This window comes from Gymnoscopelus microlampas (assembly GCF_963454915.1).
Source record: "Gymnoscopelus microlampas genome assembly, chromosome: 14".
NCBI classification, from domain to species: domain Eukaryota; kingdom Metazoa; phylum Chordata; class Actinopteri; order Myctophiformes; family Myctophidae; genus Gymnoscopelus; species Gymnoscopelus microlampas.
The window spans coordinates 15155874-15178983 of record NC_139951.1 but is presented as its reverse complement, the minus strand read 5'-3'; the positions used below and the strand labels follow the sequence as shown (position 1 = coordinate 15178983).

The following is a 23110-nucleotide window of genomic DNA, read 5'->3' as shown; positions in this document are numbered from 1 at the left end:
TTAGAAAGCTAACAGTCCTGAGAGCTACTCTTAGTGTCGCTAGCTCACAGTGCTAACAGATCTATTGTCTAGCATAAAGTGCTAGCTGCGTGCTAACTATTCTATTGTCTGCGCTAAGATAGGGGCTAGGAGGTTTAGCAGCAAGCTAAGCTAGTAGCTCTATTGTCTAGCATAAAGTGCTAAGCTAACCGCCAAATTCTAACACGCCTTGAGAGGAGAAGTAGTCAGGTTTGGTTAATAATCGAATCATAGATGCTTGCTTTAAGCTGATTAGACAAACTTTAAAATAGTATTCATGGTTTAACTTGGCTTTATGAGAGACCAGCCACTGCAATATAGCTAAAAATTAGACTAAAAGACAGTGTTTATGAGGTGATCTTATGATTGGGAGTTAAAGGCCATTGTTTACTGATAAGGGGTGGGGGAGGTTTTCTACCACTAGTGTAATACCATGTTCAACCAGACTTTATGATAGACTAAAACTGTGAGCAACTAGATGATTAGTTACGATAGCAGTGGATTAAGTCATCATTGTGGGTTAAATGCTATTATTTACTTTGGTAGAGCTAAATAAATCCTGCCAGTATTAATTAACAAAATAACTAAATGTGAATAGACCATTAACAGGCTTCTTGCATAGAATGCTACAGGGTGAGTGCTATTACAGGTTAAACACAGTGTTAATTAATTATTGTTGTTATTAGCTAAAGGCTGAACAACACTACTACTTGCTAAAAATAACTGACGATTGCTTTCACGGCCTATTGTATTAAGACTAACTGAAAAGCCTAAACCTAAAGTCCTATAGCCAAGAAGGCGAGGTAAAAAAGGGGAATATGGCAGGATTAGCTGATTTGATGGAAGGGGTGAAGGCAGCAGAGTCAGACTTTGGGTGGGAAGCAGAGTTGGCTGAGGACCAGATGTCGTACCTTTGGCTCCAATTATCAAAGCCAGAGCTAGCCACGAAGAGAGAGAATCTGAGGACGGTTTTTACCAGACTCTATGAGATTACAGGTGATTATATCACCGCGCTAGTAGAAAGTGGCAGCGACACCCATGAGGTTTACAAGATGATAGAAGCTTGTGTACAGAGGTTTGTAGAAACAGACCAGAAATTTGAGACCTACTTTTGGTCCCACCATGTGGAAAAGCAAATGCACGATCTGGTCCAGGAATTAGTGCAAGCTTTAGATGAGGCTGAGAAAATCAGCTCACTGGCCGTGTCCAGCACAGCGCAAAATAAGAAGGGGCGTGTGTTATCTAGGAGACTCGGTTATCTTGAGGAAGCAGTGCTGGGGTGGAAAGGCCATATCTCTGAGCTTAAGGAAACAGAGATGTGCAATAAATACCAGCAGCTGAGGGAAAGAAAGGTAGCCCAGTTGACCAAGTGGTCAAAAGCCAGATTGCGTGAATCCCCTGCTGTGAGTGTAGAGCAAATGTCTAACCCAGCAGCAGTCCCGGTCGTAACTGGAGAGGGGGTTGGAGTCACCAGTCCTACAGATGAGCCGGCCGCTGCAGTGGGGGGTTGGAATGTAATTCCCACTGGCCAAGCCGCTGGACAAGCAGCCATTGATGGCACCACTCCAGGGGGGAACGCAGGGTCCTGCCCGGGGGTCCCATTCTACGCTGCAGAGGGAGTCGTTCTAGATGCTTCCACTACTGCACCAGGAGACGACGCTGAGAAGGTTCCGGGGGGAACCGTGCCGGGAGTCAACGTCGCAGAGGAGTCGGCGGCCGAGGAGGGAGTGCCATCGGAGGTCGATGACTTCACAGAGGCGTCAATCGTGAGAGCCACGGAGGAGGACCCACTCAACGCAGAGGGATACCATCCACCAGAGGCCGCTGGAGAGGCGCCGGCGAGGGCGTCAGAGGACGTCGTCGTGACAGCTGGAGGAGAGGAACCGTTGACGGCTGAGAAGGAGGTGCCATCAGACAGCGTTGCTGCTCCCGCAGACCAAGCTGTGGGCGCGGTGGAACTGCCACTGGAGGTCGCGAGAGAAGCTGCAAGGGAGATGGTCGATGGAGCCGCGCAGGCGAGGGCGTCAGAGGACGTCGCCACCGAACCATTCAATGCAGAGGGGTGCCAGCCACTGGATGTCGCTACTGGAGAAGCTGCACCAGGAGAGGCACCGTCGGAGGTGTCAGCCACAACAGCTGTCATGGAGGACCGTCCAGAGGGCGCCGCTACGACGGACGTCGACACCAGCCCACTCAAGATGGAGGGGAAGCACACCACTACGCCAGGGCGGAGAGCCATGGCCAGCCAGCCGGGTGGTCCTACGGAGCCTCGGGGTAACCAAGGTGGCAGGCTACCTGCTGAAAGCGGCGTGTCCTCTGAGCCTCCAGTTCACAACGGTGGCAGGAGGCAAACCTTGGTTTGCAGACCAGTCAAGGTAAAATTATGCGGTGGCAGGCTACCAGCTGAAAGCGGTGTTTCCTCCGAGCCTCCAGTTCACAACGGTGGCAGGAGGCAAACCTTGGTTTGCAGGCCAGTCGAGGTAAAATTATGCGAATGTGCGAACTGCAAATCTCCTGACCTCTTGAAAAAATGCGAGTGTGAAATATGCAAGCCTCCTGACCTCTTCGCTCCAGTCCGGTGGGTCATGAGGAAATTGCGGAAAGAAAAGAGAGGCAGAGTGCTACGTCAGGTCGCTTCAGTTCTTACCGCCAGGATCCAGGCAGAGAGAATGCTTCGTCCTGGTGGGGCTGGAATAATTAGAAAAAAGAAGGTAAAGATAAAAGATAAGCCTTCCTCACCCTCTGCGGAGGGAGCAACCAGCTCTTTCTTGGCAACAGCTGAGAAGAGGCCCCAGGAGGGAGCTGCTAAAAAAGCAGTCCCACTGGCGGCTGGTGGTGCCAGCAACGTGACACTGGCGAACGGACTGACACTTGCGCTGCCACCCTCAGAGTAAGGGGGCAGTGCGGACGAGAAGCGAAAAGATGCCATGCGAGGTGTCTAAAAAATCGAAATGTCTTATTTGAGCGACTGTTTACATAGGAATTTCGAAATATATCTTGTAAATGAATGTATCATTTCTAGGATTTACAATATATTACCACAGAAGAAATAACTTAACGCATAATGAAATGTATTAAGCTACTTGTAACTTCCAAAACGTCCAAAATGCAAACAATGGTTGGAAAATTCTTCCGCCCAACAAAATGTATTCTTTACTGATGTTTGACTCATGATCTGAGTAACCAAACCGTTGAATTATTATTTGTTGATTGTATAAGAAGCATTTTGTATGTGTGCTTGAAGTTTAAGTTAAGATTTCTTAAGGTGAAATTGTAGATCAACTATTTTAATAATCTTTTAACCCTTTTGCCCAAATTGCAATGTCAGTTACCATGGCAAAATGCCTTAAAATAGGACATTGACTTAGTGGTAGGAGAGAAGAAAAGACAAGACACGTGGGTGTCAAACAAATGGGCCCTGGAGGGTTCATGCTTAAATGTAGATAATAACTACAATTAAAGTTAATTTGTCCTGGGATTTAGGTAAAATCTCAGGGATAAACTAGTGGAAAAGAATTGTTGCTAAATTAAATTGGTCATGATTTACTATGAAGTAAAGTCAATTTGAGATCAAATATTAGCCACAATGTCCAAAAAGTATTTCAAACAAATTGAGAACATTAAGTTGAACTGTTAATTGTTTCAAAATATGGGTTTGGAGCCACTGAGAGACAATGTGTGTTGAAAATGTAACCTGTATGAGTATGGGATCAAAGCAGTTTACAGAGAGCCATACTAAATAATTGTTTTACCGAGCCGTTATCTAAAGAGCCAAAAAGTTCACGAGGAATGTTTTGTGTGTGTCTTGGATCCTAGATCAGACACACAGGTGGCAGGTGTGGAATAATCTATGATTATGAAAGATAATTGTGGATTATTATTAATGATATAGTAATGTACTTTGTCATCTGTCCTGTGGGAGAATACATGTCCCTTTAAGTTGAGTCTAGCAGGCCAGATTAGACCCCCTGGTGAGGTAGCTGCTTCAAAGGGCCCCTCGCATACCAAGCGGGGGAAGGTTGTGAGATAAGAGCCTTTGGTTGACTGAGCAGGGCCAGAGCTAGCCGGCCCTTGTGTGATGTGTAACAAGAGACAGGACCAAGCGCAAAGCCTTGTGGGTAACCAGAACTTCCTGTTGCTTAAAGATCTGCCCTAAAGGCGGACCTTACGTGTGAAGTTGATATAATGGGCTGCCTGAGCACAGGATTTTAGATTCAGAAGGAACAGTGCCGTGGGTTACCTGAAATATGGGTTTTAAGTAACTTACCGAGATCCTACAAGAGAGTGAGAGACCAATAGTGAGTAACATTGTAATTTTGTAATTGTGATGTGTACGTCTGATGTGAAGTCATATCCTTAATACTCTGTGTGTTATGTGCTTATTCTCTCTCTCAGGTTTTATTACCTAACCACTAACTACCGGTGCCTAAAGTGCTAACCTTTGCTAACTGGTAACTTGTTTGTATAGTAAATAAAAAACCATCAAAGACACCAGGTATGAGTAATGTGCTTACAACTCTCTCCACTCTTCTTGTACCCTTTCAATGGGTCTAGCGATTGTAGCTTAGCTGCATCAAACGCAGAAAGTGCGATTTGCTACAAAATTGAACAGTCAGCTTGTAGATCTGTTATTTTTTGGCAAACAATACCGTCGTACTGTGTGGTACAAAGCAGCCAGGCCAGGCCTGCATGGGAGCGGAGCCGTTAGGCTCATTTTACACAATATTTAATCTAGTGGAAGAAGTAGGCCCACTCAGATGATTTTATTTAGGGTACTTAAGTAAAAGTAGTAATACCACAATGTAGAAAATAGTCTGCTGCATGTAAAAGTCCTTGAAGTAGCCTACCAAAGTAACAGTACTCATTATTATGAATGGATTTGGCCCAATTTTTTTTTAAATATGTCCCAATATTTCAAAAATAGCAGATCTTCAAGCTCACAATTTATCACTTGCATGCAGTGCAAGCTTGTAGATTGGTATTTTCAAATAGATGCAGTGACAAATGGGGCTTAATTGGTTAATAAGTATCTATATTTCAAAAATAGCAGATATACAAGCTCACAATGTGTGGCATTGATGCATTGTGAGCTTGTAGATTGGCTGTTTTTGAATAGTAACAAATGGGGCTGAATTGGTTAATGTTTTGTAATAATCAAATTAAATCTACACTGTAACTAATGTATTGTAATGAGATGTAAACATTATGGGCATTACACAAGTATGGAGAAGATATTGCTTTCTTTTAAAGACCTTTTTCAATTTAGAATTGGCTTACCTTTTATAGAATTGAAGTACTTTGCTGTGTGTTTTTATTGTGGTTATATTTATGTATTGTCTTGTCTAGAATGTATGCATCTAATGAGATGTATTGAAAAATGTAAATAGTCCATAGAGTATTTACATTTTTACTTCCATATTACTATAGTACTGTAGCCTACCTCAAAATTGTACTTAATTAGGCTACAGTTGGTATCAGTTTAGTTACTTTCTACCACTGACATAATAAACTGACATATATCTCTCTGTCTTTCTCCCTTTCACAGGTGTCTCAGCTCTCTCCCTCTCAGCTCTCTGTCTGTTTGTCTGTTTGTCTGTCTGTCTGTCTGTCTGTCTGTCTGTCTGTCTGTCTGTCTGTCTGTGTCTCTCTCTCTCTCTCTCTCTCTCCCTCCACAGAGCAGGATGGAGCTGAATCTCGTCAAGATGATCAACAAGTCGTCTTCCTCTGGACGTGCAAGTAAGTTACTCTATTATTTGACCAATATAATGAATTACTCTAATACATTTCTGCTGTTTGATGTTTAGCTCCTCACTAGATCTACAAAATATTTTAATCCAATTTGGAATTTAACAAACATTTCAGCTAAAGGCAGCTCTCCACCACACCGATTTTGGTTCTCAACCTTTTCATATTTGAACTGGGGACCCCCCCCCAACAACAACATATTCGAACCCTGACAAGCACTTGGAATTGTTGGAGTTGAGGCATTACATGTAGTTTGACTCGGTTCCACAGATAAATATTGCGAAAATAGCAGATCTACAAGCTCACAACGCCTTGCAACGGTTGGCTATTTTCACAATATTTGCGTCTTATATTATTTGACAATTGTTTAGGTATTAAAAAGGTAGGTATTAAAAGTCCTTAAATTGTCACTTCGCTGTCCTCTGGGGGGACCCCCAAAATCATGTGAGGACCCCCTGGGGGTCCCGACCAACAGGTTGAGAACCACTGAAGTAGACTGCCAGACAGACAGACAGACAGATAGAGATGTATGCAGCATTCTTGTAAGCTGGAAACTCATGGTTTTATTATGGTTTCTCACTCTGTAGGGAGTCACAGCGTTGATGTTCTCCTGGAGGAGACGACAGAGAGTTGGAAGTGGTCAGTGTCATCATCCTCATCCTCATCTTCATCCCCTTACTGTGACAAGAAAGGTAAGCTATGCTATGCAGTAGATTAGATGTTCCGATACCAGTATCAGAAAAGCTGCCGATACTGCATAAAATGCTGGTATCGGTATCAGCGAGTATGCCAGTCTCTGCCATTCCCATATTACGTAATGATGATATTGTAATATTTTGAATGTTTCAGTTGATGTTGCACTACTGTTTTATACTCTTACTGTACTCTTTCCGTTATTATTTTACTAACTTATAGCTGCAATTTAACAATTAGAATTTTTATGTATTCCTAGATCCGTGGTTCTCAAACATATTTAATTCCAAGGACCCTACAGGTCCATTTGGTTCCATTTGTACACTCTCAGAGTTACAGACCTGTAAGAGTCCCCGGATCTCAGTTTGAGAACCATTGTCCTAGATTTTATTTATTTATTACATACTGGTATCGGATCGGTACTCAGTATTGACCGATACGCATTGGAATCGGTATTGGGAAGGAAAAACTACTTGTATCGGTACATCTCGATAGATAGATAGATAGATATTCAACACATGTTATATTGTTGTTAGTTTTAAAATGCAGTAGAAGCTCATCATGGTTTCATATTTCTTATCCTGTAGGGAGTAACACTGTTGATGTTGTGGAGGAGACAGAGAGGAGGAAGGGTAAGCGGAAGAGGACATCGTCCTCTTCCTCTTACACTTCCTCCTCTCTGTCTTCATCCTCATCTTCATCATTGTCCTGGACATCGTCACAGTCCTTCTCCCAAGGCTACAGGTCGTTGTCCTCATCACCATCTTCATCAGCATCCTGTTCCTCATCGTCATGGACATCGTGGGGGTCATCTTCCCACAGCCACAGCTCTGACTCCACTGGTGTCCATTTGGCCTTGGTAGAGATGGCCAAGAAGAACTTTACCTACATGTATAAGAAAGGTAAGCTATGCAGTAGAATGTAAGGGCGTAACACTTCATCCAAGTAATCGCTTGTGTAAAAAAATCGATAATGGATACTTTGATAAAATAATCTATTAATTATCGATCCCTATTTTGGGCATGTACTTAAGGTTAAACGTTTCAAAAGAAGATCAAAATTATTCGGATATAATAAAACGTTTCTATCTACAAGCTCGTAACACGTCGCATTGTGATGTGTTATGAGCTTGTAGATCTGTTATTTTCACTATTTTCGCAGGACACCGTTGTGCACAAAAAAACACGATTTGAGTAATCGATAGAATAATCGCCAAGAAAATAATTGATAGAGGCAGGTAGCCCTAATGATTTAGATAGCTAGATAGATAGATTGATTGATTAAATTGATTGATTTTTTTTTTTTTTTTTTCTGTTTAGCTCTTTTAGACGACGTATACGTCCAACAAGAGCCTTTGGGGAAAGGAGGCTATGGGACTGTCTTTGGAGGCTACCGTAGAGCTGACAACCTGCCTGTAAGGATCACACACACACACACACACACACACACACACACACACACACACACACACACACACACACACACACACACACTTATTTATTTACCTGTCATCGATGAAGCCATGAATGATATATTTGTGTCTCTCTCCTCAAGGTGGCGATCAAATACATTCCTAAGGAGAAGGTGACCTACACAGAAGTGGTGAGTTGTTTTTAGTTGTTTGAAATGTTCACCAGTTCTTCACTCTATAATATAGTGTCTCTCCCCATATTATGTGGGACAATACATTTACCTGAAACTGGCATGTCACTGTCATGGCCATTGTCAGTCAATGCACCATACAGTAAAATATACTTGTAGATAATTATGTAATAGAGTCTTTGTTAATGTGACTTCAGACTGTGAACGGGAACCTGCTCAGGATTCCCACAGAGGTGTTGCTGCAGAGACTGGTAGCAGGGACCTCGGTTGGTGAGTCTGCAGCCGTCAGCCTTCTGGACTGGGTTGACCTGGGTCAGCAGGTGGTCCTGGTCATGGAGAGACCCGTCCCCTCCATGGACCTGTTTGACTACGTCGTGGAAAGAGGAGGCAGCCTGCCGGAGCATGAGGCTAAGGTAAGAGGATGGAAGGATGGAAACAATTAGATTTAAAAAAACACTGTTTTTCTGTGTGTGTGTGTGTGTGTATGTGTGTGTGTGTGTGTGTGTGTGTGTGTGTGTGTGTGTGTGTGTGTGTGTGTGTGTGTGTGTGTGTTACTATGTCCATTACATAGATCAATCTAGGTCATGACAGCAGTCCAACAGTCACATAACATGTCTTTCTCTGTCATATCCCCTGTCTCTCTCTCTCAGACCATAATAGAGCAGCTAGTGGACGCACTGATAGAGTTCCATCAGAAAGGTGTTGTTCACAGGGACATCAAGCTGGAGAACATACTAGTGCAGACAGGCTCTCAGGGTCCAGTAGTCAGGGTCATAGACTTCGGCTGTAGCTGCGTCCAGACAGATGAGGAATATACCGACATGGCTGGTACAATATTGTTTTGTCTTTTTCTTTTGTGTGCCAACGTTCCCCATTATCTGCCAGTTATGGCAACACTTACATGTGTGTAATCTTGTCACTGCTGAGCCCTACTGGTTGGTTGTTGGACTGGTTGGTCCCAGGGATGATATAACACCTCCTCCTATACACATGGAACCGCCTGCCGCTTCTTTTCATGTGCCAGTGAGAAGCTTCACCGGGAGGACGTAGTGTGTGTGGAGGAACCACCCTATTCCTCACAGTTCAACATGCCTGCTTATGCCTTATGTTATGGCGTGTTTGGTAGTTCTCACTTGCTCTTACCCTTTCTTTCTCTCTGTGTGGATTCTAGGAACCTTGGATTACTTCCCTCCAGAGTTCTTTGGAGTTGGGCGCTACAGGGCAGTCCCCTACACCGTGTGGCAACTTGGATTGGTGATGTACACCATGTTGTTTGGAGGCTTTCCTTTCAACTTGTTCGATGACGACACCCGCCAAGAGCCACAGATGAACCCTGAGCAGCTGTCCCAATGTAAGCCATACACACTCAAGTACCCAGCAAAATACTTCCTTTTATTTATTTTTACTTATCCTAACTTAAGCTTTAATGTCTTACTGTACCACTTACTGTTTACATTTCTGACTCATAAAGTATTCAATAAAGTAAAATAAACTATGAATGATTGTACAAATGGACCCGCACTCTAACACATTTAGACTGCGTATGGATGTTTGCAAACATGCTTGCTTTCACACAGTCTCTTTGTCATTCTCTCTCACACACACACACACACACACACACACACACACACACACACACACACACACACACACACACACACACACACACACACACACACACACACACACACACACACACACACACACACACACACACACACACACACACACACACACCGTTTCACTAACTTTTAATTCTATCTTTTCAGGTGGCCAGGACTTTTTGAACCACTGTCTCGTCAAAGATCCTGCATCCAGGGCGACATTACAGGACCTGTTGTACCACCCCTGGATAAATCTGGAATCATAGGGTTAGTAATAGGTAAGTAATATTGTTACATTTTTTTTTAAATAGTGAAAATACATATCTTTTTTAAAGTGAACATTTTAACTCAAATCTTTGCTTCTGAGGGATTCTACATGTCTTCTAAATCCTTTGCTATAATATCAGTGGTTCTCAAACTGTTTTCATGTCAAGGACCCCCAAGATATGTATTTGTCCGTGGACCCCCAGAAGCAAATATTTGAGTTAAAAATGTATATATATTCAAAGATTTGATCTTCGCAACTTTATTTTTCAAAAATAGCAGATCTACAAGCTCCTATGAGCTTGTAGATCTGCTATTTTTGAATAGCCCAAAGAAATCTTAAAATGACACTGATGCGTTCCCCGTCTTAATGGATTAAGGGGTGGTGGTTGATAACTTTTTTTCAGTTTTTGATTGATTGATTGAATAATTTATTAGTCAGAAATGTAACCGAGGTACAGTCAGTCATTAAGCCTAAAAGGATAACACAAGAGAAATGGTTGTTAAGGAAAAATACAACAAAACAAATGTCTGTCTATCTTATCTAATTCATTATGGGGCATCTATGTGGTAGAGTTAAGGTAAGTAGGGGAGGGTGATCTGATCTCTGTCTTCCTACAGGTTTGTTGGGCACCTGTTCAGCAGGAAGTGAATCTGGGAAGGTTTACATGTTCCTCTGCATGCATTAGCCCTCCCAGAGAAACTTCTCACTTTTTTTCTGTTGGCCGACTTTATAGGCTTTTAACTTTAAATAACAAAAAAATGCACAAAAAACTACAAAAACTACAAAAAAACTACAAAAAAACCAAAAATAGAATATTTGTCTGTCTATCTATCGTATGTATGTTTACTGGTTTCTACTGACTGAACGTAGCTGCAGCCACTTCTTTTGTCTGTCCTCTGTGCTACTCAGCGGTAGGTTTCATCTTCACCAGTCAGTTGGCCTCGCGTCTGGCGGGCTAGCTTGAGTCGCCCTTCACCGTTGTGATCACTGGCCTTGGCGACTTGCGGGCCAGGCTCTAGGTAGCGTCTTGCGCCTGAACGTTTAGCTGCGTCTGTCTGTCTGTCTGTCTGTCTGTCTGTCTGTCTGTCTATGGGGCGTCTGGGTGTGGTAGAGGTAAAACAAAAAAACTCTCCCACCACCGCAGCAGAAAGCTGGGTTCAACACCCAGCAGCAGAAGCGGTGCCTCCAGCTTGGCCTGGCGCTCCATCAAACACAATTGGCCGTGTTTACGGGTGGGAACTTAATCTGGCAATGGATCAAGTGACCGTCCTTTTTGCTGCACTATAGAAGCTACTGTGTGTATGGGAGGATGCACACAGTAGTTTATACCTCCCCAGCTGTGGAGGTGGTGGTGCCAGCAACAGCGACTGAAGGACACTTGGGGACTATAGGGAATTGGCTATGACTAAATTGGGATCTCCTCTCATGGGTTGTCACCTTGACGTGGTAGAGGAGCTTGTGTTATCCCAGTGACCCAGAGAGCTAAGCTCGAAGGGTAGGGATCAGACTAAGGACAACCCCTAGTTAAAATATGTTACAGAAATCACCACAAGAAACCAAAGCACTCCAGCAGACGTCCAAGGATTCACCAGCCAGGCAGCAACAACAACAACACCTGTGCAAGGTAGGAAGCCCCTTTGGGCATGAAATGGAATCTTCTGGAGCCAAAAGAAACCATCAGAGATGGAGCCTGGTATGTAAGAACCAGAGCCATTAGAGTGTTACGCCACCTCCGTTCACTTCATCAGGCCAGGTCTTCTACATAGCCTTCTATTGGTGAATAGTGACAAAGCCCTGAACTGGCTCTGAAATGGCTCTGGTAACAACTATTATATACACTGTTATGTGACTCATTATGCCAATGTTTCCTTAGTATTGTTGATGATGTGTTCAGAAGCTCTCCTGTGAAGGAAACAGGTTTGTGAGCAGTGTTGCCATGTAAGCGACTTTGGGATAATTTTTCTGTAAAGTCACTTGTAAATATTGGTGGTTACTGTTTTTTGGGCTTGTTTCTAAAGTGTAGTTTTTTATTTGGGCTTGCTGTCTAAAGTTGTTTAACCCATTAAGACCGGGAAAGCATCTGTCATTTTAGCTTTTAACCACTATAACCATTATTTTATATTTTGGCTATTCAAAAATAGCAGATATACAAGCTCATAGCGCGGTACCGAGTGCCGCGCTATGAGCTTGCAGATCTGCTATGTTTGAAAAATCGTGAAACTGTGCTTTGGATACATATATCTTTGAAAACATTTTTTTTTTTTTAAGCGTAACTCAAATCTTTGCTTCTGGGGGTCCCTGGAACAACATATTTTGAGATGGGTGGTCTGCGGCCAAATACATCATTTTGGGGGTCCTTGATGATAAAGTGATAAAGTGAGATAAAGTTTGAGAACAGAAGTTTAAAAAAAACTTTAGGATTTAGAAGACATTTGTAGAATCCCCTGAAGCAAAGATTTGAGTAAAAAAAAAATCACTTTAAAAGAATATATATTTTCAAAGATTTTTTTCCCTTCAAAATAGCAGATCTACAAGCTCATAGCGCGGCACTCAGTGCCGCGCTATAAGCTTGTGGATCTGCTTTTTTTTAATAGCCCAAATAAATCTAAAATGACACAGATGCGTTCTCGGATTGAATGGGCAGTCATTCTCAAACATTTTCATGTCAAGGATCCCCAAATGAATTGTATTTGTCCCCATCTGAAAACATTTTGTGCCTGGGTTCACGTTTAAGGAATTTAGCAGTGTAACTGTAGAATACACCTCAATTACTAGATCTGCTACATTACAAGTAACTAAAGAGTACTAGACAACATTCAGCCACTAGTTGTCACACTTGTACAAAACCTCTGTTACATGCTATTTGTTATTCCCCCATCACTTAAATAAGGCAGCATTAGTTGATATGCTTTTGCAGTTTATCGTGTGTCTGTGCACTGTTGATCCTGTTGGCCAGTGGGACCTTTGAGGGGGTTCCAGGGGGTCCCCAGCTAAATTATTTATAGTTAAGACCAAATATACCCACAGGTCTGTAACTATGAGAGTGACAAATGGAACCATATACATGTATGTATGGACGCCTACGGGTCCATTTGGTTCCATTTCTACAGTCTTAAGAGTCATGGGGGTCCGTGGCCTAATACATAACAAACTGGGGGTCCTTGAAATTGAAAAGTTTGAGAACCACTGCTGTCACAGTTACATGTACTTATTGTGCTGTTGGCTGCAAGTTGGTGTAGCAGTCAGAGTGTGTGTTATATTCTCTTAATTCAATTACACACCCCATGAAGCATTGAATTCATGGAGATTTTTTTGTTTTTGCCGCATTCCTGACCCAATAATTTGATGACTGGCGGAAAGATGCTAATGTATCTGGTAGGAGACTCAAAGAGTCTCTTTTGAGTCTCCTACCGGAGAGACCGCCGCTCATAAAAGTATTGGCTTAGGAATGCGACAAAAACGAACAAAGCTCCATGAATTTAATGCTCCATGGGGTGTGTAATTGATAGAAAAGTCATAGAAAAGTCATAGAAAAGTCATTTTTTGGGTGAACTACTCTTTTAACTCATAACTATTTATTATTGTATTCAAATGTCCTGTTATAATGTGTCTTAATGTTGTAGATGTTTTTGTAGTAATTTCTGTGGCGTTTTCCCCTGCAGTCCACCTGAAGCAGTGCTGCACAAGCAGGGTTCAGAGGAGCAGACCAACTGGACACGGTCGGACACTCTGCGCTGTGAGTATATTCTCTTGTTTTATTTGAACTTATTATATTCTCTTATCTTTATAAAATTGTTTTCAAATGTCCTTTTATATTGTGTTTCTTCTTAAAGGCATAGTTCAGGCGTAGTTGACTTATTTTCTGTCAATTACACACCCCATGAAGCCTTGACTTCATGGAGATTTTTAATTTTTTGTCTCATTCCTAAGCCAATAATTTGATGACCAGTGGAGACTTGATGGAGACTCTTTAGGTCATCACATTATTGGCTTAGGAATGTGACAAAAACAAAAAAAATGTCAAACTTAAGAAAATAGAGATCTACAAGCTCACAACACGTATTGTGACGCGTTTTGAGCTTTTGGATTGGCTATTTTTGAGTAATATTGAATAGGCTATACTGGGCAAGCTGCTTGTTGTGAATAGACTTGTTTACTGACAATCTTTTCGACAGAAGGCGTCCAACAAGCTGATGGCCTCCGCCTGAAGGTCCCGGTTGTGACTCCCACTAAGCAAAATGGTGATGCTGAAGTGGTGACAAGAGCACAGGAGGATGGTGTAGAAGTGGTCTTCCCTGGCACTGTGAGACAGGATGGCTGCTGTCAATTTGTCCTTGAGATCCTCAAATGTGTCCTCTACCAGAGACAGCACCTACCCATGACCTATGACCAGCTGAAGCATTCTCAAAGATGTCAAGCCTCAAAGCAGGTGAGTTCAGTTACAGTTAGTTTGTTGGTAACTACCGTAGTCATTGCACAATACAGTGTGAATCAAGATAATTTCCACATTCACTCCAGTGTCAACAAAGAAGGGGGTGCAACTATCGATTATTTTCTTAAAGGTTACTTTTTTTGATTCATATCATCTTGAAGCGTTTATTATTATTATTATTTCTTTCTTTGTATATTTGTAATATGTCAACAAATCGTTCTAAAAAGTTTTAATTGTTTTTTTATAATCAAAAAATGATTAGTCTGACTGATTAACACGTACACCCTATTTTATACTTTGAGACACAATAGTGATCTACAATCTACAATCATGACGTGTTGTGAGCTTGCAGATCTGCTATTGTTGAGAAATATCCCAAAATATGTTGTTTCCCATACAATTGATAATTTGAGTAATATTGATTATTTTCCTAATCAATTAAATTAATCACAGTAGTTTGATTAACTGTTGCACCCCTACATCAAAGTCCTACTTTGTTTTTAGCTGACCCGAAATGTGTTTTCATCTACCCTCTAGATTGGAACAAGGAAGTGGCAGCTGGAGAGCAGTGCAGTCAGCAGACTAGGGCTGGAGGAAGAGTGAGCGAAGCCTGCAGGAGCTGGACATGTTGCTGGAGCAGCTGGAAGAGCTGTTTTCCCTCAGCCTGGTGTCTCATATACTTCTGCTGTTGTTAGGTGGCTCTCTTGTCCTGCCCAAAGAGCTGCATGAGCTCAACATGGAGGCACTGGTATTGTCTCGTGGAGATCGGAGCCTGCAGGTGTCATCATGCTTAAGGCAACTCTTTCGCACACTTCTTGTGGCCGATCTTTTGTCTGATACCACACCTGTGCGCCTGATGTCCACAACTGTCTTGGTTCTGGCTCACAGGGAATGTGGTGTTGGCTGGTTCCGGCCTAAACTAGACTTTAAAAGTGCCAACGCAGGTATAAAGGCAAGTTATTGCCCTTTCAACGGACACTGACATCTGTCAGCAAGAGTCTGGAAAGACTATGTTTGGTTCCAGGCTCCTACAGCCATCAAGGGCTTCAGCTCATGCCAAGGGGAATACAGTGTTTGATCTTTGGATGTACATTCCCAATTACTATTTTCATTTCTCAAAAAAGAAATCCCAAATGTACAGTCATGTAAATCAGTCAATTTGTAATCAGATTTTCATTATCAATTCTTAATTCTTTCAAATGTAGCTATCTGAATCAGTACATTTGTTATAATTATTTAATATAGCCTATATATTGTATATCAGCAGCATGTATATAGTTTATTTTAGTTTTATATCATTAAATATATAACAAAATGTGGAATCGTAGTGAATTGTTTCACATTAATATCGCAACATAATTTATATAATGTAAGATGATCTAATGTACAATCACTATGCTGTTAGCTGTTATGTTAGAAGTAGTGCAAGTATTAACTCAGGTGGAATAGAATTGACATGGTGACCAATGTGCCCTATATGGAATGATCAAATTAAATGGTACAATTAAGTAAATATAATGTTGAACAAAGCTGAATGGGTAAATGGCCCTGGTCTATGGGTCCAAATGTCCATGAGCAAGGCCCTGAGCATTCACTGCTCCCCAGGTTCTGTGTGAACGGTGCCCAACTACCCACTGCTCCTAATACATGGATTAAAGAGTGTACAAATGGAACCAAATGGACCCGTTAGGGTCCATTTGGTTCCATTTGTACACTCTCAGAGTTACAGACCCATAAGGGCCCATTTTGTTCCTGTCCATCATTAAGCTGGGGACCCCCTAGAACCCCCTCAAGTACCCCTGGGGGTCCCCGGACCCCACTTTGAGAACCAACGCCTTAAGGGGTCCAGTAAGGTGGCATTGGCAAAAAGAACATTTTATCTTCAAACAATGTTGTCATGTTTAAAATACATGCATGCAGTTCTATCCACATATGCATTATATCATGCTTTGTAAACTTCAAGTCCAGCACTTGAAGTCCATCAGAGTAGATTTTCCACAAGGCTGAATTTCTTTCTTTTGGATAGCATTATTTTTCAAACTCTCCCAAACCATTTCTCCAATTAAAGTTCATGTAGCTACCATTCACATTTCAAAACATACATAAATTGCCCCACAAATATACTTCTGCATTTGAAAACTTTTTTTTCTGCAATTAAGAAATGAAATCTCATAATGTAGTAACATCTACAGTAGCCCTATAGACGAATCCACAGAGCGCTCCCCTGGCGCAATCATAACTGCGGTGTCAGAATGCACACCGCAGCAGGTAGAAATTTGTTTGAATCCCAGGTAGGACATAACGCATTGCAGCTTTTATGATGTATACAGTATACTGGTTTTGAAAAGAAAACATGCAATTTTCATTTTGAATGGGTGGCCATTTGTCGTTTGTTCATGCTCTGTCTCAGATGTCTACAAAATGTGCATCATGCAGTGCGACCCATTAAAGCAGTATTTGAATAAATTATGAATTGCAGACGTGTGTTTTGAATGATGTTTTACTGTGAGTGTTAAATGGTTTCTTGTGGCAGCAGTTTAACCAGTTGAACCCCAGCATCCCTATTCTGGGGGGGAACGTTCACCAAAGATCTACAAGCTCACAACACGCATTGTGAGCTTGTAGCTTTTTAATAAATGTTTACACATATGATAAGTTGTGAAATGGGACATTCTGCATAATGAGTAGTTTTACTTTTGGTATATTTTGATGCCAATACTTTTGTACTTTTACTCAAGTAAATTTTGATACCCTGACTTTTACTTGTAACAGAGTATTTCTTCATTGCAGTATTGATATTCTTAAATAAAAAAGTACTTTTTCCACCACTGGTGGTTAATAGAAACACTGTATTCCAGTGGTTCTCAAAGTGACTCTCTGGGTTCCATGTAGAGGCTCTAAATTGAAGTCTGTAACTCTGACAGTACACAAATGGAACCAAATGGACCCTAACGGGTCCATTTCTATACTGTCAGAGTTAAGGGGAGACCCTCAAATGAAAAGGTTTGAGAACCACTTGTGTATTCCATGTAATCATCACAGAATTTATTAAGGACACATGGTCCATAGCAACATAAAATAACATACAAAAACAAACAAGGCGGACATAGTCCACATAAAATCAAACACAGGCTTACACACCAATGGTTCCACTCTTTTTTTTTTAAAAGACCAACTGTTACAATGCCACGATTTAAAGCCAGGAGTAAAACAACGAGACAGAGGGAAAACTAAGGGCTGGCTTGGCTTTGTGCTAAAAAGCTGTACAGTGAAATTGCATCCAAAACTCTCACACGTGATGCACCCTAAACCTGATGTCACCTGGGGGGGGGGGGGGTGTTCTGAGGTACTGGCATCCCACTATCTTCTGAGTCTGACATGAAGTCGTCCAACGCCGCGATCCCACTGTCTTCTGACATGGTACCTGATGGGGGGGGGGGTATAAGTATTGGTATCGAAATGTACTCAAAGTGCCAAAAGTAGAAAGTACTCATTATGTAGAATGTCCCATTTCACAAGTTTTCAAATAATTATAATTAATAATATCTAAAAATATTTTGAAAATAGCAGACCTACAAGCTCACAATGCATCGCGACGCATTGTTAGCTTGTAGATCGGCTATTTTCAAACGGCCGAAACATATAGGGCTGAAGTGGTTAATGTATGTTTTGTAATAATCAAAATCTACAAAGTAACCAGTAACTACAATATTTGCCTGTAGTCCCCTATCTGAAAATGTGTTGTGCCAGGGAGCACCAGAAGCAAAGATTTGTGTTAAAAATGTTCACTAATGTTCAAGATTTTAGAAAAATAGCAGATCTACAAGCTCACAGTGCTTGTTGCCACACTATGAGCTTGTATATCTGCTATTTTTGAATAGCCAACGTATAAAAGTGGTTAAAATGATTGTGATGCTATAGCTACTTTTTCTGGGGACCCCCTGGAACCCCCCCAAGGACCCCTGGGGGTCCCCGGACCCCACTTTGAGAACCAATGCTTTACACCACTGACAAAAACGTGTGTGTGTGTGTGTGTGTGTGTGTGTGTGTGTGTGTGTGTGTGTGTGTGTGCATGTGTATAACTCCTCTCCTCCACGGCCGCTGAACGCTGACGCACAAACCCTCTTTATACAGTATACCCCGCAGTACGACGGTGTCGCTTGTCAAAATAGAACAGATCTACAAGCTAACAACAAGCTAACGTTGATAGATCTGTTTTGACATGATGTGACATGGTGATTAATGTGAGCGGTTTACAATGACAACCGGCCCTCCGTCACATTCCCCTAATCTGTTAAGAACGTTGTGACGTTTTTTTTTTTTAACCCATTAAGACCTGAGGCGATTCTTTAAAAAAATCTAAATCCTAACAGTTTTTTGAAAAAGATATAAAAAATATTTTTTCACGATTTTTCAAAAATAGCAGATCTACAAGCTCGTAGCGCGGCACTGGGGGGGGGGGGTGGGGGGGGCTTCCAGCTAGAGGGTCCCCAGTAAGAGTAGCTAACATAGAATCACAATCATTTTAACCACTTTAACCTCTTATACGTTGGCTATTCAACTATAACAGATATACAAGCTCATATAATCGCGGCACCGAGTGCTGCTATGAGCTTGTAGATCTGCTATTTTTCAAGAATCTTGAACATTTTTAACACAAATCTTTGCTTTTGGGGGTCCCAGGCACAACACATTTATGATTATAATGATGCGAATGGAGTCTAATAGAATCATTCTCAAATAGAAGTATTTCAATGTTGTTGTGATTGCTATTCATCACAAGTCATAAGAAAGCACTGAAACTATTTTGTGTGTGTGTGTGTGTGTGTGTGTGTGTGTGTGTGTGTGTGTGTGTGTGTGTGTGTGTGTGTGTGTGTCCAAACACACATCACTTGAGCATCTACGTAAATCACATTGTCACGTTGTTGTACAGGTGATGGTTTGTTTTATTTTAATATTTTTCCCAGTGTGTGGATGGTTGAATAATTGACATTTAGTAATAAAACTGCATTGAGCAGAATGAGCACATGATCCACATTTTAAATGACCAGTAGGGATATTGTCTAAAAAGGTTCAGGGTCCTGGAGGGTTGTGTTCTGACCTGACCAGTATGGACCTGATGTTGGGTGCTCGTTTGTATACTACTTGTAAGGGGTTGGGGGGAAAAGGCTTGGAGAGTTGTCAAGAACTGATGCTGTGCCAGTGTTTAAGCAGTTGTTGTTGATTTCCTTACCCAGTGAGGAGTAAGTGAGGAAGCACTGGAGGAGAGCGTTACGATCAGTGGGTTTACAGAACAGATCGGTGGTTAGAACGTTGTTGTCCTTGACTACCTTGATGTCCAAGAAGCTGATATCCTTAATCTCTGCAGTCACGGTGAAGTGGAGGTGTTCATTGCAGCTGTTGAGGTATTCATGGAACATGTGGAGGTCTTGCCGAGTGCCTGAGAAGATACATATGGAAAAATATCATCTGTAAATTGTTCATAGAATTTGACATGCTTAAAAAAATGTTCTGGGCACAATACAAATGTGTTCTCAAATTTCCCCATATACAGGTATACATTAGCTAACTGTGGGGCCATGTTGCTACCCATCGCACAGCCCACCCTCTGTACATAGGAGTCGTCTTTGAAAAGGAAGTAGTTATTTTGTAGGACCAAAGAGTTTTTGGAGGAAGTCACCGGAGTCCCTTATGTACAGTAGAAAGCTAGTTCTGCAACACAGGGTTTGAGATGATGGTCTACAAAAGATGATATATTTTCTGTTGGACACCCAATGCAAGCAACAATAGGACGTCCTTTTCGGATTCTGTAGTGATTTGTGGATCTTAGGCTGTGTATAAAATACTGGGATTCTGGGGTGGTCTACCTTCAGGAAGTCACGTTCACTTTTGCTGAGGTCCTCCTTCTCCATGAGCTCCTGTAGTTTTTGATGGATGGATTTCTGAAATTCAGTGGTGGATTTTCTTGTTAATTTGTGGTAAACGTCATTCAGTTGTCTCTCAGCTTATTTATCATAGTCATCTATTGACTGGATCACTATGGTTTCCCCCTTATCTGCTGTTTTTATGACAATTGTGGTATCTTGTTTCATATCCATGAGTGCCTGTCGTTCAGCTTGTGTCATGACTCTGTAACACTACACCCACACTAAGCTGAATAAAGCACCATTATTATTACTCTCCGCAGGAGAGTATTGTTTTCACTTTCTAAATATGACACACCGATTGGTCAAGCCTCACGTGACACGTGACAATACGGTGAAATACTGTATAAATACATGGCGTCACTTTGACAGTGTCTGCCACTGTCAAAGTGAGGTAAGACAGGAACCATCACGAAATGGCTGCATGGCTGATACATAATTGGCAGATAGGACAGATAGGACACTTATATAGACAGGAGGGATATGACACTTACACAGACGGATAGGACACTTACAGTACACAGACAGGACGGATAGGACACTTATACAGACAGGACGGATAGGACACTTATACAGACAGGACGGATAGGACACTTATACAGACAGGACGGATAGGACACTTACACAGACAGGACGGATAGGACACTTACATAGACAGGAGGGATATGACACTTACACAGACAGGACGGATAGGACACTTACAGTATACAGACAGGACGGATAGGACACTTACAGTATACAGACAGGACGGATAGGACACTTATACAGACAGGAGGGATAGGACACTTACACAGACAGGAGGGATAGGACACTTACATAGACAGGACGGATAGGACACTTATACAGACAAGATGGATGGGACACTTATACAGACGGATAGGACACTTATACAGACAGGACGGATCGGACACTTATACAGACAGGATGGATAGGACAGTTAGAACATAAGAATTAGAACATTCCCAACACAAGTCTGGTAAGAGTGAGGTAAGACAGGAACAATCACGAAATGGTTGAGAAATGGCGGATACTGTAACAATTGGATAGGACACTTACGGTACACAGACAGGACGGATAGGACACTTACACAGACAGGACGGATAGGACACTTACATAGACAGGACGGATAGGACACTTATACAGACAGGAGGGATAGGACACTTATACAGACAGGACGGATAGGACACTTATACAGATAGAACATTCCCAACATTCCCAACAGCGGAGAGTTGTGCTCCGAGGAGCACTTTTTCTAGTTATTATTATTATAACTCAAGTTGCCGGGGTTCAAGACAGCCACTGTAGGCTTTTGGCATGCCAGCAGTGATGACAGGGGAAATCAAGGCAACTTTACAAATGAATTCACTGCATGGGGGAATGGTAGTGTTTTCCATTATTTGGGATGAACAACTAGCAAGTGCCAGGTTACTGTTCTTGAGAAGGGGCAGGATATCATTACCCAAATAGCGCAGCCTCCTCCCCATGGCTAAGATAACACTGTGAGGAGTGAGGAAGTCAAAGCCTAGTATAAATCCTTGACTGGCATTCCTACATTCCTAATGACTTGCAGTTCTTGTTGCAGTGTGTGTGACCCCAACCTAAAAGTTATGTCCACCATGCCCAATGTATCTAGACTCTGGCCAGTCACAGCTTGCGACATGACAAACTTCTTTTTAATGGGCCTTTTTGCCAGGGATGGAATCGACATTTTTGTTTCCTCACTAATAAATGAATTGGATGATCCAGTATCTAACATAATGTTCATGTCAGTGCCCTCAACATTTCCATGTACATAGGAGGTGAAGTCTGTACTTATAGTACTTGCCATGATCTCAGTGTTGGTTGAGGGAATCGTCTTATCAAGGTTGCCACTGATTTCAGTGACACATACCTCTGGGGCTTCCAGAGAAGTAGCTGACGAGCACCCCGCGTCATCAGCTAGCGGCCGTTTCCCTGCGGGAACCTGTTCCGAGCTTCGTAGCCTCTCCTAGTGGGGTAGTTCTGATCCCAGACCTGTGGTTGTTGTGTTTGGCCTGTGTCCCCACACTCTTGGAAGGACACGTTTGGCATAGGGACTAGGGCTACGGTGGCGGGATCGTAGCCCTAGTCTGGAATCTGGAAATGCTTCCTTGACCAGCCTGCATACATCTGCAGCATAAACTTCCATTGCTTCATTAGGTAACCTATGACGGGCATTTGGGAATGTTTGGAATGATGCAATGACATCCCTTTGGCCAAAAGCTGTCTGCAATTGCTTCTTAACTTCAGTGTAAGAACCCTTTGTTGCCCTGGGCAGGTTGTCCCACACAATGAACAGTTCTGGCGGTAATCTAGTGGGCAACTCAGCTGTTAACACTGTGTTCAGATCTACACCATCTGTCCTTGTAACCGGTGTTACGGTTTGACTGCCTCCGGTTTGACTGGCCTCCTGCGCGTCCCCGACGGCAGATGTTGTTTGAGGAAGTGGGTGGAGCTCACTTCGTCAAAGCTTAACGTTGTTTATATCAATGAATAAAGCATTACATCCATCCCATTGTTTGTGGAATCTTACTTGTATGAAACAGTAAAGACATGCAGCCATAAAAAACAGTGAGAATAATGAAGAAAAAGAAAATCTACAAAAACATCTAAAAGTGTCGAGTGGGATTCGATCCCACCTCCACAGTTGACAAAAATCCGTAATCCTGCCGCTGCGCCTAACCTGTCACGCTATGGAACACTAGAAAGTACCATAGGAAAAGATGTATATACTCTAGTGTGTGTCCAGATGTGAACTGACGCAACATGAACTAGATGGTTCAACTGAATCAACTGGCTTCTCATA

General features: G+C 42.2%; 1 pseudogene across 1 annotated transcript; it reads left to right on the top strand.

Moving 5' to 3' along the window:
• The first annotated feature begins 11461 nt into the window (after positions 1-11461).
• On the top strand, positions 11462-19299 carry LOC311060066 (MAD2L1-binding protein-like; annotated as a pseudogene). Its single transcript has 6 exons — positions 11462-11554; positions 11825-11847; positions 13593-13666; positions 14109-14359; positions 14961-15359; positions 19296-19299. The product of its transcript is annotated as an MAD2L1-binding protein-like (transcript).
• Positions 19300-23110: the final 3811 nt, after the last annotated feature.